This window comes from Lycium ferocissimum, chromosome 12, assembly GCF_029784015.1.
Source record: "Lycium ferocissimum isolate CSIRO_LF1 chromosome 12, AGI_CSIRO_Lferr_CH_V1, whole genome shotgun sequence".
NCBI classification, from domain to species: Eukaryota; Viridiplantae; Streptophyta; class Magnoliopsida; order Solanales; family Solanaceae; genus Lycium; species Lycium ferocissimum.
This window is the reverse complement of record NC_081353.1, coordinates 51,556,992-51,577,560: the sequence shown is the minus strand read 5'-3', so window position 1 is coordinate 51,577,560 and position 20,569 is coordinate 51,556,992. Positions and strand designations below refer to the sequence as shown.

Below are 20,569 nucleotides of genomic sequence, written 5' to 3'. Positions count from 1 at the left end.
GTAATCCAGAATTCTTCCACTATACTAGTGTGTGAAAAAACACATACCTTAATCACAGTATCCTGTTCCAAGCTTCTTGATCGATTTTTGCAAGCAAAATCGCACAAAATACTGAGCTTTGAAAGTTTCACATTTAAAACTTGCGGCAAAAATCGAATAAACGTCACAATCTATATCATCGGAACAAAATCAATTTGTAGAGATAGATAAAATAATATATGGATCGAGTAAATTTGTTGTTCTCCTGGTGATAGTGATGCTAGGGTTTTATTTAGAAGAGGGGTTTTAGGTTGAAAAGGAAAATTTGTTCAATGAGCTTCTCAGTTGTATATCTATTCACATTTATTAGAAAACATTTAACGACGTCGTTATTTTAAATGAAGGATAACTAATAGTCGTGGTCTTGGGATACGTAATAGGCATAAATCGTTACTGTCGAACGACTTTTATTATTTTAACGCCGTCCGAATAAAATAATGCTAATACGTTATTAGCTGTTTTTTTATACTAGTCGTATTATTTTTGAATAAAATAATGCTAATACGTTTAATTGTGAACAATTAGGAATACGTTTATACTAGTTTTGAGGTTTTATACAAGAAAAAATTTAAAAACGTATTATTTTGGTGAATTGGGTTAAATAATAGCTTATTTTGGTCAAAAATATTCTAATCTCACTACAAATAAATGCTGGATTTGCGGAGGTTTAATTGCGGGGGTTATTATAACCTCCGCAAAATTATACTAATTGTGGAGGTTAGTGTAGGCCCCGCTATTTTTCATTAGATTTGCGGGGTTTTAACCTCCGCTAGACCTATTAAAAAAAGGGCGCCACAACTATATACCCAGAACCTCATTTTTTTAATTTTGCCCCTCATTTTTTGCCAAACCCAGAACACTCTCTCTCTAAAATTTCTCCACTCTCACACTCTCTCTCTCTAAAATTCCCCCAAATCGCTCATATTTTCAGATTTCTTAGAAAATCTAAGGTTGAAGATCCAAAATCAATGTTGAAAAGCAAAAATCAATGTTGAAAATATAAGATTTCTTCAAGTTTCTACTGATTTTCAGGTATTCTTCTTCCTTATTTTTTGACTTTTCTCTACAAATTGTTATTTAGTTTATTTTCATCTTGCATGTGGATTTTCTATGCATCAATGCTGGATTTTTGTATTTTTCCACAATTAAAATTGACAGTTTGAAGGCATTGGCTGTTTGAAGGTATTGAACTATGGCATTGACAGTTTGAACTATGGAATTGACAGTTTGAAGGCATACATAGTTGTTGTGATTTGGATAATAACTAGAAATAACAGCAGTAAATAGCATTTGTTTGATCCTTTGATTTGGATTTTGGAACTTATGAGTTCGTTATTTTGAATCGGAAATCGGTGAATTAGTTTAACTCTTATTTACTGGTGTTGTTTCAAGTTGTTATTCAAATTAGCTGTTGCTTTGGTTGCTATGTATGAGTTTTTTGCTCTCTTTCATTAGTTTTTGCTTTTTGTCTTTTCTTCTTTTTCTTGCATTGGTGAATTTTATGTTTCCTTTAACAATCACATGGAAGTAGTTGGTAAACGATTTTCAAAGACTCAAAGTTATATAATTTTAGTATTGGATTAGTAATTGAAACTTTTATAGGCTCCATTCGTTTGTTGGGTATTTTTCAGTGTTTAAATGTGAAGTTGGATTTTCTGTCTTCCTTTTGTTTGTTCCTTCTTTGTAATGAAATAACGGTATATAACTACATAACAGACTTGAGTATTGTGGAAGAAAACTGGCACTTTCTTTCTGGGTTTTAGATTTAGTATTTAGATTTTAGTTAGATAGTTTAGTGCAAAATGAGTTCTTTTCTCTTTTCATGTTTAGTTTTCTAGCTTGTAGTTGTTGAATGTTCTCAGAGTGAATATTTGGTTGTATTAAGATTAAAGGCAAATCAACATATCTTCTGATTGCTACTTTATTGACGGATGATCTTTGTGTCCCTTCAAATAGTTGGACAAAGATTTTGTTGATATGGACCTCCTTTTTATTGTTTTAGATGGTCTGAATTTTAGACAAGATTTGAAGGTTAAGTGGACAATTATTCAATATATGAAATCGACTATGGTCTGTTTTACTGTTCTCGTACATCATACTCTTGCGAGGGAGAGAGAGTTTACAACAATAGTGTCACGACCCAGCTAGGGGCCATGACGGGTACCCGGAGCTACCCTACCAAGCACCACTTATCATGCTAACTATCATTCTCAACCTGTACACACATAATCCCCAAAATAATGCTTCCTATGAACTGATCATAAAATATCTCCCAAAGCATGCATATACGCACAAGCCCTCACGGCTACAAAAATGATATAGGATATACAACGAGAGGTAACATGACATCTACTACCCACATATATGTATCTACGAGCCTCTAATCGAGTGCGAACATAAGGACGGGACAGGACCCCGTCATACCCAAATATAAAAGAATATATCAAAAGGTGGCACCTCCGGAGTAATAGGGTGCTCCCGTAAGCTGCTGATAAGACTCCTAAGAATCCGGTCCGTCTCCCTGTCTACCTGTGGGCATGAACACAGCGTCCATAAAAGAAAGGACGTCAGTACGAGCGATGTACTGAGTATGTAAGGCATACATAACATGATGAAAAAATATAGGAAATATAAGATAAAGGGAAAACCTGTGACATATGGCCTCTTCAGGCGGAATCATGCATATTAACTTTCCTTTAGCATCTTTCGTACATGCACACTTATATATATATATATATATATATATATATATATATATATATATATATATATATATATATATATATATATATATACACACTACCATCATACATCAACATATATATACATACATATGTCCATATATAGTCGCGGAACGTGCGGCACGATCCATTTATCCACAAATCCCGCGTCCGGGATGGTATAATCATATCAGATACCAACTGATCAGGTGGTTATGCGTCTATAGCGCTCTGGCCCTTTTCCCCTTTATCCCCTGTATTCATGCTCACATCCATATATTCATTAATGTATATATATATATACACATATATATCATATACCATAGAAACATATGGAAGAACTTAAACAATTGTTACAGTTACATCGGAGTGACATAAGGTCGTATCCCCCGATTATATTATGGGACACTTCCCATCACTAAGTCTCACCTTGGTGGAACTAGAGTCATAAGGTGAGATAACAAACAATGAATAACGTTAATGAAATTATACAACGGGATCGTCATCATCATAAACGTATGTCGTCTTCTTCTTGTAAGAAACTACTAAGACTTATTAGCTTTCGACACGTTGTGACATGAGAGGGTTATGGAAATTTACGAAGAATTTTGATATCAGAATCATGCCTTTGAAAGAAGGAGGTAAGCCTTACATACCTTGTCTCCTTAGTATACGGATCCCTCGAGTCCTCGTGCACTCTATAAATGATTATCTACATTAAACGAAGTATCCGCATCAACGATGGGTTCATAACTTATAAGAGAACTCATTTAGACATTTTGTTAAACATTTCATGTGTATGAGATTCATGTAGCTTGTTTCCCTCAATTCTATACTAGTTCCCTTTCCATCTTCACAACTTACTTAGCAATCCAACAACTTCATATTACAACTTATTTGTGCAAGCCATCCCAACAACATCACAACCATACCAAGTCTAGAACAATTCATACTCAAGCATAGCTAAGAACAAGTTCTAGCACAACTTAAACCTTACTTTCACTATTTCTCCTTCACCCAAGTTATGTAAATGCCAAATAATACTATAAACATGAAGATGGAGTGATAATCTTACCTTCAATCACAAGGATCACTCTAAACTCGAAATTCCTCCACCTCCAAGAATTCTCCAAATTCAACACCACAAAAGGAAGAACAATCTAATGATGATCATGGAATTCTTCATGTTGGAATCACTTGGTTTGCCCTTGATTTTGGTCTTAGATCATAAGAGAACTTGTTGAGAGAGTTTCTAGAGATTTCTAGGTCCAAAAATGGTAAAATAATGAGTTAGGGTCGAATTTGGGCTATTTATAGTGGTCCAGAAAATTCTGGACCGACACAACATGCTGCGAGCTTTGCTAAACGCATGTTGTGTCGAAGACCTCGTAAAATCACAAAATTTCACTGTCACACTTTGCTAAGCAACTGCGTAACCGCAAAGCGTGCTTTGCTGCTAGCATGTTGCGCCGCTGATACTTTGCCAAACTTTCACCGAAACTTAAATCCGATGATACGACGAGTCTTAAACCTTCCCAAGGCTTACTAAACATGGTTTTACTCCATTATATACCCAAGATGGATATATCTATCCTCATGACCTTGAAAAAATTTGTCCTACCTCCCAAGACTAGGACAACTAGCATTCGGCGAAACTCAACATATGAAAATGCGAGGTGTAACATCCTTCCCCCCTTGGAAACATTCGTCCTTGAATGTTAGACTCTTAGGAATCCTATAAAAATTTTGCCAGAGTTTTCCCTGTAAATATGCCACTATCATCCTGTCACAACAGCCCAAAATATATCACCTCACAGGGCTACCACAACAAATACGATATTGGCCACACACGACCAAGAAATTATCAAAATAAAGCATTGCATACCTGGGGACAACAGTGGCTCTGTCTGAACCTTCTCTGGGAGTGGGACAATGTGGGTACCTGGACTTCGCATCTTCCTCTACTTCCCAGGTCATCTCTTTTACTTTTGCATTCTTTCATAATAGCTTCATCAAGCTAACACTTCTAATTCTTAATTCACCACCTCGAAGTTATTGAGAGGACAGTAGAAACTTCTCATACGATAACTGTGCTATAGTTCGAATTTCATTACTTGGTACAACTATGGAGGGCTTTACCGGGATAACCTATATTCTCCAAGTCTCTCTGAATGCGTTGATCCTCAGGCGCTAGTAGGGAACTGAATATCTTAACCGGAGAATTTCATAGATATTTTATATGATCCTTTACTCTGGTACATCTTACTCCATTTACTTGTAGCGCGGCCTTAATTCCTTTTACATCTTAACTATTCTATGTCCGAAATTCTAGTATCATCTATAAGTTTCCTCTTCTAGGTAATCTTACACATTTATTCTTTTTCACCATAGGTTGACACTATCAAGTACCCGCATGCTTTTAAATAATCCTTTTCCATTTCAATCTTTTTCTATTGTTAACTCTGCATCCCTTCTTTAGCAAAGACATTACAAAATTCCGACTCGAGAATTTGCTTTTAAGGCTCTCCTTGTACAATGCTTCCCCAACCGGTATACGACATTGGAGCTCCGCATGCATCCAACTAGCTCGCGGCGGTTATTTCACCTGACTTTTTATCTTAGCCCATTATTTACTTCTTCCCTTTCTTAGCATCATTTCCGGTATACCTCCATTACGAATTCATTTGTATGAACCCTTTGTTGTATGGGAATACCGTCTCATCCTTATTCATCTTACGTCTGAACAGAAGCCATAATACTCACATGAGGTATCTTTTTTTTTTTTGAGAGTTAATACTGCTCTTCCGTTTTTACGCCTATCCTTTAACTCTACCTCATAATCCACCTTATTGTTGTACGATTGCCATGTTGGATCCTCCGTCCGTCTTACATTCTATGGCCCATATCTTGTATTATCTCATCCTTACGCCTCCGACGGCCACGCTGCCTCGGAAAGTCGAAGACTACTTCTTTGATTGTCTCTTTTGATTACCATTTAACTGCCACAACTAACTAACCATAAGGGATTGTCTTTACCCAGTGTTTCTTTCATTTATTCTGTCAAGACCCATAGATCGTCTTGTATGTTTACCACTTCCATCAATGTAGCTCATAACCGCCCTATACTCCTATACTAAATCGTCCATAAACTCGCCCTCTCTTGGCTCACCTTTCCTCAATAGTCACTCCCTACTACCTTTACCGTGTAACTCACCGGGGGTGCAATTCCATTTGTTACTGTCTGAAGATACATATGAAGTCAGTCCATTGATCGTTCACAATCAAACCTTGTTTCTTCTTCCGTCTTACCTCTCATCCCGTTCCTTAGATGATTCCATCCACAGGACAATCGTTCTAAGCATATTTCAGAGTACCATTGACTACCCCTCCTTTTCTCTGATCAGTTCACACCGCTATAGGAGCATTGTCCCCTGCCATCTTAACATTTTAATAACAGGGTAATGCTTGGCCCCTTTAAAATTCTTTATATGAATATCGCATAAACTCGCTCCTCACGCATAAGATATCTTGCTGAACAAATGGTTCTATAATTCCCGTCATAACATAATTAGCCACACCATTCCCACGGTAAGATCCAAAATCTCAATCACTCCATGACACCTATTACCATTCCTACTTAATGTTAGGATATCCACAGAGTTTGATCTTCTTCCACCCTCTATTTATCGGGTTTCTGCTCTAGTAGACCTTTCTTCTATTTGCCTCACTTATGCCCTTCCTTCTCTGTTTCCAGCATGTCTATCTTTCTTGTCTTTTCTCCCTACTATACACACATCACACATACTGGCATTCGTCATTTATAGTTCTTTTATTTCATTGATCAACCTTATTTTGGTTTCGCTTCCTTTCATATCAGTAATAATAAACTTCTACCATGTAACCATTCGAGTAAATTCCTGGATAAATAACCCGAACTATAATAAAGAACACAACTGTTGTCACAAGGTTAACCAATTTCCAGGCAAGGAGCTTTTGTGAACACATCTCTGTTGATCTCTTTCTTCGAGGTATCACCGAGGTCGACAGGGCTGGCTCATAGTGACATGGAAGTTTTCTCCCACTATAACCATCAGGTGAAATCTATCTTAACAATCTGAATCGGTGTTACATGCATAGGCCTATACGTATATACATATCAAGTTTATTTCATATCTTCATCCTTTATAACCTTAGAAAGTCTAGTCAACTTTTCTAACTCGCAAACTTCTTCTAGAATGCTTGTCTCTTTACTTCTTCCTAGCATATAACCTCGTTTTCCTTTCTCACGTTTCTTATCCTATCCTGGGCAATTCATCATTCCTTTCAGCTTAATGCATACTTGCTACATTCACCCCGCAATTAACTACTAACTTCATCATTAATCCTTCACTACTAGACCCCTTTTTTTTTTTTCCTCGGCATAATTTTACCTAGAATTTTCCACGATTTCTCTTAAATTTTCCAAAAATTTCAGCAGAGTTTCCTCCGTAAACGTAACTATCACAAACCTGCACACAGCCCAAAAAACACATCTCATGCCTTAGAAGGCCACATATCGAAGCGCATATAATACACAACCTAACCACATAGAGCCGATCACTATGAAAGAATGCAAAGTCATGAAAATAAACCTTGTCTCATAAATTGTACCTAAATGTTCCCTCTAGAATTCATCTTTTCCTTCTAAACATTTCATCAATCAACTCCTTTTACCGGGGTTACATACTCATAAAACATACTCGTATAACTATCACTGGGTCATCAACAGGTATAAACATTTCAAAACGCTTGATTGATTCAGATTTTATTTTCCTCAATACGGTCGGCAACATTAAGAAATATATATACAACAAAGTAGACCCCAGATCAATCAATATGTATGCATCATTAAGGAATACTGGTAATAGACCTGGGACAACATCAGGGGAAGACTCAAAATCCCGAGGTCCAGCTAATACATAGAGGCGATGCCGAAGACCACTCGAACTGGATGATCCCCTTCTACCTCTGCCACGGCCTGCTGGTGTTTGTGAGCTTTGCCTCGGAGGGTGTACCAATGATGAAGATCCAACAGCTACTCCCGTAGGCTGAACCCTACCTCTGCTACCTCGAAATGGGCACTCACGCAGAAAATGGCCTGGCCGAGCACAGGCATAACAAACCTCCGAACCCAAGCGGCACGACCCCGTGTGTAGTCTACGACACTGAGGGCATCGTGGTACAGGTGGTCTCATCTGCCTGAATTCACCTCCAAACTGGGAATCCAAAACTCTAGTGCTCTGACCTGATCCGAGATAAGTGGGTCTATCAGACCTGGGTCTAAAAAGCGTAGGGCGCACTTATTCCGAACAAGCCGGTGCCTACAAAGCTGTTTTGCCTTGAGGCACCTCTGAACCCACGGTCAAACCCTGAAGACCTGATCCTCCTCCTATGACCCCTATCACCATGACCCAATCCCTGCCGCTGAGCTTGAGCAGCTACTAATTGAGTCAGCAAAATAATGGCCCGTCTCATCTCCTGGCTTGAAGCATGAGGTGGAGGAACTGGGGGTACTGGAGCTGGAGTGGAGACCCCTTCTTGCTCCCCTAATATAGGCGGAGTGTGGGAAGTACGAGAGGGAGCCTCATTATGGGGTTCACCCCCTTCCATATTCTTGGTGACTCCCGTTCAGTCCGCCTTTCTACTACAGTCTTGCCCTTATGGGCGGCTGTTGCTTCCTCTTCTCAGGCATCGCTGAAAACATAACACTCGATTAGGAAAAAGGAAATTCTCACATTATAGCTCTATCGCACGATCTATAAAGAAGAAATACGGCCATTATTCCTAAATGCCCCGCATCCTCTTGTTTATAAATGTGGCGTGTTTCACACCCATAAACAAGACTCTACTGGACACGGCTCGTAGACACACCCTAGGACGGAACTGCTCTGAAACCACTTTTGTCACGACCCAGCTAGGGGCCATGACGGTTACCCGGAGCTACCCCACCGAGCACTACTTATCATGCTAACTATCATTCTCAACCTGTACACACATAATCCCCAAAATAACGCTTCCTATGAACTGATCATAAAATATCTCCCAAAGCATGCATATACGCACAAGCCCTCACGGCTACAAAAATGATATATATGATATACACTGAGAGGTAACATGACATCTACTACCCACATATATGTATCTACGAGCCTCTAACTGGAGCACTGAACATAAGGACGGGACAGGACCCCGTCATACCCAAATATAAAAGAATATATCAAAAGGTGGCACCTCCGGAGTAATAGGGTGATCCCGTAAGCTGCTGATAAGACTCCTAAGAATCCGGTCAGTCTCCCTGTCTACCTGTGGGCATGAACACAGTGTCCATAAAAGAAAGGACGTCAGTACGAGCAATGTACTGAGTATGTAAGGCATGTATAACAACATGATGAAAAAAACATAGGAAATATATGATAAAGGGAAAACCTGTGACATATGGCCTCTTCTGGCAGAATCATGCATATTAACTTTCCTTTAGCATCTTTCGTACATGCACACACACACACACACACACACACACACACACACACACACACGCACACACACACATATATATATATATATATATATATATATATACCCCATCATACATCAACATATATGTACATACATATGTCCATATATAGCCGCGGAACGTGCGGCACGATCCATTTATCCACAAATCCCGCATCCGAGCACCCCGCGTCCGGGATGGTATAATCATATCAGATACCAACTGATTAGGTGATTATGCGTCTATAGCGCTCTGGCCCTTTTCCCCTTTATCCCCTGTATTCATGCTTACATCCATATATTCATTAATGTATATATATATATACACATATATATCATATACCATAGAAACATATGGAAGAACTTAAACAATTGTTACGCTTTACATCGGAGTGACATAAGGTCGTATCCCCAATTATATTATGGGACACTTTCCATCACTAAGTCTCACCTTGGTGGAACTAGAGTCATAAGGTGAGATAACAAACAATGAAAAACGTCAATGAAATTATACAATGGGATCGTCATCATCATAAACGTATGTCGTCTTCTTCTTGTAAGAAACTACTAAGACTTATTAGCTTTCGACACGTTGTGACATGAGAGGGTTATGGAAATTTACGAAGAATTTTGATATCAGAATCATGCCTTTGAAAGAAGGAGGTAAGCCTTACATACCTTGTCTCCTTAGTGTATGGATCCCTCGAGTCCTCATGCACTCTATAAATGATTATCTACATTAAACGAAGTATCCGCATCAACGATGGGTTCATAACTTATAAGAGAACTCATTTAGACATTTTGTCAAACATTTCATGTGTATGAGATTCATGTAGCTTGTTTCCCTCAATTCGATACTAGTTCCCTTTCCATCTTCACAACTTACTTAGCAATCCAACAACTTCATATTACAAATTATTTGTGCAAGCCAGCCCAACAACATCACAACCATACCAAGTCTAGAGCAATTCATACTCAAGGATAGCTAAGAACAAGTTCTAGCACAACTTAAACCTTACTTTCACAATTTCTCCTTCACCCAAATTATGTAAATGCCAAATAATTCTATAAACATGAAGATGGAGTGATAATCTTACCTTCAATCATAAGGATCACTCTAAACTCGAAATTCCTCCACCTCCAAGAATTCTCCAAATTCAACACCACAAAAGGAAGAACACTCTAATGATGATCATGGAATTATTCATGTTGGAATCACTTGGTTTGCCCTTGATTTTGGTCTTAGATCATAAGAGAACTTGTTGAGAGAGTTTCTAGAGATTTCTAGGTCCAAAAATGGTAAAATAATGAGTTAGGGTCGAATTTGGGCTATTTATAGTGGTCCAGAAAATTCTGGACCGACAAAACATGCTGCGAGCTTTGCTAGACGCAAAGCGTGCTTTGCTAAATGCATGTTGTGTCGCAGACCTCGCAAAATCACAAAATTTCACTGTCACACTTTGCTAAGCAACTGCGTAACCGCAAAGCGTGCTTTGCTGCTAGCATGTTGCGCCACATATTGTGCCATAATGTGATACTTTGCCAAACTTTCACCGAAACTTGACTTCGATGATACGACGAGTCTTATACCTTCACAAGGCTTACTAAACATGGTTTTACTCCATTATATACCCAAGATGGACATATCTATCCTCATGACCTTGAAAAAATTTGTCCTACCTCCCAAGACTAGGACAACTAGCATTCGACGAAACTCAACATATGAAAATGCGAGGTGTAACAAATAGATAGAGAGAAAAAATATTTGTGACAACTGATAAAAGCGAGGACATAGCAGTGACAAGAAAAATAATTGTGTCTCCTTTTATGAATGAATCATGACTGTCTGTTAGACAACAGATACTAAACATATTATCCTGAAATAAATTTTGTTGTAATACCTTTGATCTTCTCTTATCTACTTGAAGTAAAAGTAAATATACATTTCATAAACAGGAAATTCTGGTAAAATACTTATTTCTAGTTGTGCCCCATATGATCACCGTAAGAATGTGAGCTGGTTTGACTAAGGTTGATATTTTAGAGTTTTATGACACGATTACTCTGGAAAATAGTTGAAATATTGTGAAGGCTCAATTTTAACACAAACAGTGCTTTTTGATTAAAAGTCAACATCCAAGTCCAATAAAGTTGACCCTGTTCAGTGATGTTGGATCATTTGTGCTCTTACGACTTAATCACTTCAAAGATCGTTGCTTTACAACTTTCATGGGCTCTTTTTGGCTCTCTTGAGGGGTGCTGGGAAAATTTAGATAGATACAGACTGAAGAATTAAGTCATTTAGTTGAGTATTAGGATGATTTATGGAGCTGACCTCAACTAGATTGAGATGGAGTGATTGAATAGTAGCTCTTTTTGATCAACTATGAACTTGCAGATATTTATCTGAATGGATGGCCTTTGAATCTAGGTGATGTACAGTGGTAACTGAGTGTATATAGGTCTCATATTAGGATTATTGTTTTTCAAGGAAATGGTGACTGTTTGCTAGAATGAATGTATATTTTTTAAGCTATTGATTCAAACAAAAGTAGCATGAACAATTATGTCTGATTATGAAGATCTGATCATTAGTTGTGGTCCTTTCGATTAATTTTATTTTATTTTAAATTCTTTTTTGTAGCCAAGTGATGCCGCTAGTGGACACGTTTCACCCACGGACGTAAGAAGATCATTTGGTGGCAGTAATCATAATGACAACTAATGAAGTTCCTTGCAATTGTATTAGACAATTAAGTATGGTAGTTGATTGAATGGACATAGCAGATCCTTTATGATTAATGGTTTGAGTGGATGTGTTTAATGTTAGTTTTTGAGACTAATGAGAATACTGATGTTGGAGTGGATGTGTTTAATGTTAGGTTTGAGAGTAATTATAATACTTGCTTTATGTTAATGTCAATATGGCTTAATAATACATTGATGTTACTTGATTTTAGTAAACAATTTGAATAATAAATTGACGCTTCATTATATTAATATATTAGAAAGATTAGATCAATCAGTTTTGGAGTAATAATTGTCCCAAAAAAATGTTTCAGAATAGCATAGATAACAATAGCTAGCTGGTAAAATGTATTCAAGCTTACGGAGGTCGTAACCCCCGCTAAATAAAGGAATTGCGGGGGTTTTAACCCCCAGAACATTTTTTAATAAAAAATTAAATTGTAATTGCGGAGGTCAGAACCGCCGCGAAATGCATCACACAACCGCCGTAATTGTGTAGCAGCGGTCGGGAAAACAACCCCCGCAAAGTGTTTGCGGCGAACATAATTGGGGAGGTTTTGTAAACCGCCGTTACATCGGATAGCGGGGGTTAACAACCGCCGCAATATGTGAATTTAACCCCTGCAAATGGAGCCTTTTTTTGTAGTGTCTCCGTGTTGTTCGCTTTGATTCGAGGGCCAATGTAGCATCTTTCTCGAACGAACGATGAACTTTTGTGGATGTGTTGAATCTTTGAAGAACTTTGAGCAGCACTTTGGATTGTTCCTGAGGGAAGAGGTCTCTGGAACTCTCCTTCTTGTTGAAGACCTATGGAGAAGATTTATGTAGATGTTGTTGCTCTACTTTTCCTCTAGTCAAGATGCTGTGTCAATGTCAAGATGTCTTCAAAAGAAAATGTGTGACCCCTTTATATAGGTGTGAGGTAGAGCCTGGGGGTATTTTTGGTCTCCAAGTAATTCTAGTGGACCTTGGGCTAGAAAGACGTGGGTTGGGCTTGTCTTGTAAAGGCCCAATTAATGGACTAACCCAAACTTAATTTGGATTTCATTCAAGTCATGTAATTTTGACTTAAATAATTAATCCGACTTTATTAACCAAAATTTGACTTGGTCAACATGTCAATAACTTAGAATTTAACCCAAATTTTGTATGAATTAATTCGAATAAAAATTTTGATGTCTACTAATACCCAACTTCAAGACTTGTCAAGGTGTATGCCTGCCGAAATTGTAGACGAGACTTGAAGTACCCTTGAAGATCACTTTACTTTGTCTTCATACAAAACTTCCTTGAGACTTGTTTTCGGTGACTTTCCTTGAAATGCGGCTTGAAAGTTAATGTTACTTGAATTTGTGAACAACCAAGAAGATACACAATTCTCTTCCTTCAATTTTGGTGATGAGTTTATTGCAACAATTTTTCTTGATCAATATTCAAATATCAAAGTTGTATTATAACTCCATATGACAAAGAGATCCTTCCGCATAGTTTCCATGTAGAGCCATAATCATTCGAGTGTAAACTTGGTAAGGAACTAATCTAATGCATATAAACTGAGGAAAAGATTGTCATTCCTTTTACTCTATTTTTTAGTACTCTATTTGATTTATTTCCTTTTTTAGAAAACAATTGAGCATCTATTTTTTCCTTTTGTTTCCTTGAAGACTTTAATCACTCCAGCCAAACTTGAAACAAATAAATTTCCTTCCAATAATATATTTTCTAAGAAAATATATTTAAGAAGATGCTTTGCATTGAAAATTCTGACATTTACTTTGGGTTCTTGATGTGCCATGTGCTAAAACCTTCTATTACTCCTCCAGCAGACAATTTATGTCTTTTTTTAGAGCTTGTATCGAGCTTTAGTGAAGATATACACTTCTTATCCGTTATCTCAAAGCTTTGTGCAGTCTCACCAAATCGTTCGTATCTTGGTGTAGGAGAGTTCAAATGACGAGAGGCCTGATTTTGTAGAAATAAGACATTGAAGTCTATGACATATCCAAAAATTAAAGCAAAAATCCTTCCTGATTGATAGAAATTAATTTTTCAAGTTGAGCTCCAAATCTGCATTTTCTTCTCTAAGCACTGTACAGTCTCACGGAAAACTCCATATCTTGAGATTGGAGTGTCTAGATGATGAGCGGCTTGACGCAGAAGATACTACACTCGTAGGAATACGGCATATCCAAAAATGAACATTGAACTCTTTCTAGATTAATGAGAATTAATTTTTGAAGTTGGTCTCTAAATCTAGCGGTTCTTCTCACAAATTTGTTTAGTCTCACCAAAATAGTCGTATCTTCGTATAAGAGCATTCAAATGATAAGAGACTTGATTCTGAAGATGCTACACTTGTAGGACTACGACATATCTAAAAATCATCAACAAACTCGAGCTGGATTAACGGGAATTAATTTTTTGAAGTTGCTCTCAAGATTTGGCGGTTCTTCTCACAAATTTGTGTAGTCGAACCAAATGTCTGTATCTTGGTGTAGGAGCATTGAAATGATGAGAGGCTTGATTCTAATGATGCTACATTCGTAGGACTATGATATATCCAAAATCAACTTCAAACTCCTTCTGTATTGAAGAGAATTAATTTTTAAAGTTGATCCTCAAATCTGGCACGTTAATCTCACTGCATTGGGTAATCTAGGCAAAAATTTCATATCTCGAGATCGGAGAGTCCAAATCATGAGCCATTTGATCCTACAAGAACTAGAATCCAACCATACGCCTTTTGATAAATATGGATATTTAACTCGGCATGGATTGACCCACACAATTTTTTCAAGTTGATGCTACAATCTGATGTTATTCCGAATAGCATGCTTCATGAGCGTTTATTCTCCTTTTTATTCATTTGATTTTTGTTATAGGTCCTTGAGAGGGTGTAAACGATCTCTATATCAAACTGATAGGATGCACGAGACGTCACTACCATCTGCTGAAGTTGTAAAGAGCAAACAAAATTCCCAACAACAAAGCGGCCATCGAATTAAGTTCATCCATTATTAATTGGCTAGGAACTACTTGGAGTGTCATATGTCTGATTTTGATAAAACTGTAACGACCCATTTGGTCGTTGTTGCGTTTTTGACCATTTTGCCCCCATTGACCCGTACACGAGCCTTATTAGTACTATTTTGACCCGAAGGGATAGGTGGCATGGTTTCCTAGGCTTTGGTTTGGGCTTTGATGTAGTTTTTGGAAAATTTAGCTTTTAAGTGAAAATCGTTTGACTCATAGTTGACTTTTAGGTAAACGGACCATTTTTAAAAATTCATCAATTTCGGGAGGCCTGCATGATCATTTGTGACTGATTGGTGGCCTCGGTTTGGTTCCCAATGCACTCAGGTGTGTTTTGGGACTTGTGTTGGAAAGTTAATTTTAGGCCGTTGGGGAGTTGACTTGTTCAACGAGACCTCCGTTGGGAATTTCGAAGCCACGAGTGTGTTCGTAGAGCGTTTTTAGCTATATTTGCATATTTGGTTTGTGTCCTGAAGGTACCAGGTGTCGATTCCAAGTTTGGAAGACACCAGAATTTTCTGGTGTCTGGTGAGCGCTATAGCGGTAGGGTGACAGCTATAGAGGTGGGGTTGCGCTATAGCGGCCTGTTGACTGAAAAACCGGCCAACGGGGAGTTTTTTTGATTTAAATGCCTTTGGAAACCCTTATTTCCTCCCATTCCTTATATTACGTTTCCTTAGCATCTTAGAGGCGATTTGAGGAGGGTTTGGCCAGATTTCTCTTAAGGGTAAGTTCTCTAATCTCAATCTCTTCCATTACCTTTCCTAAGTAAGAATTCATGCTAGTAACTCCACAGAATTTGAATAATAAGAGAGGGTTTGGGGTATTTTTCTAGAATAAGTTGTTATTTATGAAACCTTGATTTGTTGGTGGATTAAGCTTGATTAAGCATGGATTTGTTGAGTAGTAACCATATAAACATGATTTCTTCATTATTAGTGACAATTTGTGAGATTTAAAGTTAGGGTTTATACCCAAAATTGGGTATTTCACCTAGAATTCGACTTTGAGAAATTTATGAGTTCTTCTAGATTATGATTGATGGGAATTGATCACCTAGAGTATTAATTTCATGTTGGGACTTGTAGATTTCTAATTTCATCTTTCTAGTTCATAAACCCCATTCCATAGGTTGGGATTTGGGTCTTGAATAGAAGTAAAGTTTGAATGACGTTCTTCTTGATTCTAATTTCATGATTCGGATATGTTTAGACTTCCATTATCTCGAGGCTCAAAGGAAGGAAAATACTAAGGTTTGATTATTGGAGACTTTGTTGTTCGGCTCTCCAGGTAGGTTATGGTTTACTTTATGGTGAGACTTCGACTAACGAAGCGTATGTTTAGATGATATCGTCGGAGAATGCATGTAAGCCTTCAGGTATGAAGTTGGGTTGGATATTGTCTTAGGTTGGACCTTGTTGTATGATATGGGGGCTAGCCACCTCGTTGTGTTGTTGATTTATCTTGATCTATTTACTTGTTGGCTCGTTGCCACGTTGAGATATTGGGTATTTGTTACTAGTGCTATATCATGGCTATGATATTGTGGTGCTTTACTTTGTTGATACTGAGATGAGGATGGTGATTCCATTGTGGCTTATAGTGTAGCCTTACTATTGATATTACTTTTGTGCCATATGTGGTACTATTTCGGATTGTATTGATTGTTGATATTACATTGCATCTTATTCATACGCATTTCCATGATATATTGATATATGCATGGTTATGGTACTGATGATGATAAGTGAAAGATTGTAGCCTCCGAGGTCTTTGTCGGAGAGCGTAAGAGAGTGATGAGTGTACGTTGCCCGAGGTTTCTTGTAGGGAATGATTGAGTGTCCGATGACTGAGATCTTTGCCGGGATCGTAAGAGTGGTACATGGACTTCGCGGTCCCCCATGGATCATGATCATCGAGACGTGGAGTTATTTCATCCAGGACATGTTGTACAAAGGTGCATATGCATTGCATTCATCATACATACATTATTACATTGCATATTGTACCTTCTGGTTTCTGTTGATATGTTATGATACTATCGTGATATACTGGTTCGAATTGATTAGCTGAGACTTGGCACGGTTGGGCTTAGCTGCTATAACATAGGTGATGACATGTTGTGAGATGATTGTGATGTACTTGTTTGGACTGATTGTGCTGAGACTTGACACAGTTGGGTTTAGATGCTATAACATATGTGATGACTTGTTCTGTGGATATGGATTCGTGTTGACTTGTACTTGTTGGTTTATATATTTATCTTGCTTTGTTGTCTTTATATACGTTTGCTAGTCTTAGTCAGCCTATGATACCTACCAGTACTTGTTGTTTGTACTGACTTGCACTTGCTGCATTCTTTTATGAAGCAGATTTCCAGGTGGGATCGACCTCTACTCCTCGTGGCTGATATTCGAGGATTGCTGATTCGAGTCTTTCGAGGTGAGCATGAGGATGTTCGCTGCCCGAAGACTCTTCCTATGTTATTATGTCTTTATTTCCATTCTAAGACATAATTTGAGACTATTGGATGTATTATTATGATTCAGACTTGTAGTATTTAGTTAGATACTCTTGTATGACCAGACTAGATACTAGGGTGTATTTCTTTTACTTCCGTATTTTCTTATTTTATTATCGTGAGACTTACGTTATTCTATCTTCTTCCACTAATTTATTCTTTTATGATTGTTTGGGATAAGGGTTCGCTTGCCGAGGTGGGAAAGATAGGTGCCCGCACGACTTATTGAAAATGGGTCAAAACAGAAACTTAATGTATCAATCTGTCCAGCTTTGGCGAGAAACGACTTAATTCATCCTTCCTTGCGGCTTTACGAATTTGAAAGGACATCAATTTGCATTTTCGTGATTACTTATTTGCCAGACACCATTCGGAGACAAGACTTTGTGCATCCACTATTCTTGCATCCTGCCTTGGTAAAATAGCACATGGAGAATCTCATCCCCACGGCTTGGCAGAAAAAAGCACATGTGACGTCCTCTTCTCACAATTTTGTAAAGGCGTAGGGAGAATGAATCATTCTTTAACCTTTGGTGTTGTCAACCTCTTCTTTTGACTTAGTGAAGAAGTGCAAAGAGCTAGCGCCTCACGGCATGGAGTATTTCATCCTTCAATGTTTTGTGGAGAAGTACAATGGCACAATGTTCACCATCCCGCATTAAAGCATTATGGCATTGTCGTTGTGGATCTTTTCTTTGTTTCGCAGCTTTATGAAGGAGCACAAATGGTATCGATATCAGACAATGAAGATGTCCACGTGATCGATGAGGAATCACTTGGTGTATTCCACCCTTCTAATAGTTTTTTTTTTGCAGACACAACTTGGAGCCTCCACTTTCCTTGCGGCATTGAAAGAGAAATTACATGGTATATCTCATTCTTGCGGCTTAGAGAGATTGACACTTAGAGTAGTCCTTTCCATCCTTGACGAGAAAGTTGATGGTGCATCTCCCTCTTCAGCTTGGCGAGGGAGACACTTGAAGTACCTTTTTTTTTTTAACAGCTATGACGAGAAAGTGCATGAACTAAGTAGATATGTCCCCAGACAGAGTGAGTAGGCCCATTGATGCACCAAGATCCATCTACAATGAAGAAGTTGGTGTAAGAAGACCATCATGGAAAGTCGCTCCATCCTCCAAAGTTGTAGAAGCTTGTCTTAAGATTCTCCAAGCATGTGAAAAGCAGCAAATGAAACTTTGTGCAAGCAACTTTTCTTTGACCCTGCGTTACAGGGATGAGTTATTTTTTACTCATGTGACTGCACTTAAAAGAAAATTCTAAATTGCCTACGTAGCTCGTCAATGACTCCATAATAAATCTATAATAGACTATGACTATGGTCTATGACTCGACGATGATTGTGGTCTATGACTGGCCGACGAACTGTACCAGATTCAGAACCAAAAAAGAGCAGGGATAAATGTCACACCCCCAACGAGGAGTATGACTGTCATGCCCTATTTTTAACGGATTAAAACTAGTTCACAACTTATGACTATGTTTCCTCTGGTTTTGTAAATTTTCAGAGTCGCCACCTAATTTTAGGAAACCATTCATAAAATGTAAGCTCCATTTTTAGTCTTCGAAACCTGTGAGATTCTAGGTAAGGGTTTTATTTACCCCGATGGGAAGGTGTTAAGCATCCCTCAGAGCCTATCCGAGGACAGTCTTTAAACTTAGCTTAATTAACACTAGAGGGGGATTATTTATTATTTATTATTACCTATTTTTTAAAAAGCACTGTGAAAAGAAACTATTCCTCCAAATGACTTGTAAAAGAAAAGCGGATTTTAAGATGATTATGTTATGTGAATAAATGCACATTTGTAAAAGTAGATAATGATGATGCATGCGTGAGAAAATATATATAACGTTTAGAATAGTATGTTTAATGTAGAATAAGCAGGTGTATGTTTTTATAGGATACTAATGTATATATGTGACATGTTTATTGTAAAGGAAGTAGTTAATGTGCATGAGATATATATATATATATATATATATATATATATATATATATATATATATATATATATATATATATCCATTTGGAGGAATAGTTTCTTTTCAGGTGCTTTTTAAAAAATAGGTATATAATAAATAATCCCCCTAATGTTTTTTTTCCTTTGTATAATATAGTATAGAAAATGAGAAAAGATTAAGTATATATGTGATATATATAGAAGCATGCGTGAATAAAATATATATAACACAGTATGTTTAATGTATTAGAAGATATATATATATATATATATATATATATATATATATATATATATATATATAGGGATGCGTCATATTAGTTAGAAAATAGCTATTTGTAAATATGGTGCGTCATATTTTGAAAATAGCTATTTACGACATGAGAATAATATATATATATACACACATTATGAAAAGATGATTAAGGGAATTGCTGAAAATAAGATAATATATATATGTATGCGTGTATATAAAATGGAATATTTACCTTATAGCTTTCGTAAAATAGCTTGAGCCACTATACTCGGGCTCTAATATAACTTCCTCATTTAAATTTAATGAATCTAACCTATTCAATATGTTAGCATAAAATAGAAAAGGATTACCCATAAAATACGCATCTTATCCTTTTGAAGCCCCTATTTAAATCACTCATTTTGTTAAAAGGGGGGGGGGGGGAGGAACGTTAATTAACTTTAAAGAAGAGAAAAAGAAAAAAAAATCAGCCTTATCTATTGGTTAAAAAATGTTTACGACCTATGAAATACGCAAAGTCAAAGGGACGTTTGTCACTTTTTCATCCTAAGCTATCCTTAAACCAAGATTTATATCTAAGAAAAAGTGGCCAATGACAAAGCTCGGCCATTCACGAGTTCACAAACAAACAAGAAATAAAATCCTACAAATACAAACCCATAAAATGTTAGTCTGAGGGTGCAAATAACGTATAATAATACAAAAGATATAAAATTTTAAGAGAGGAAGACGGACGAAG

At 37.3% G+C, this 20,569-nt stretch overlaps 1 long non-coding RNA gene across 1 annotated transcript; it reads left to right on the top strand.

Moving 5' to 3' along the window:
• The first annotated feature begins 688 nt into the window (after positions 1-688).
• On the top strand, positions 689-12,242 carry LOC132040733 (uncharacterized). Its single transcript, XR_009410756.1, has 2 exons — positions 689-1,071; positions 11,935-12,242. It is a non-coding gene; the product is annotated as an uncharacterized LOC132040733 (long non-coding RNA).
• The last annotated feature ends 8,327 nt before the right edge of the window (positions 12,243-20,569 follow it).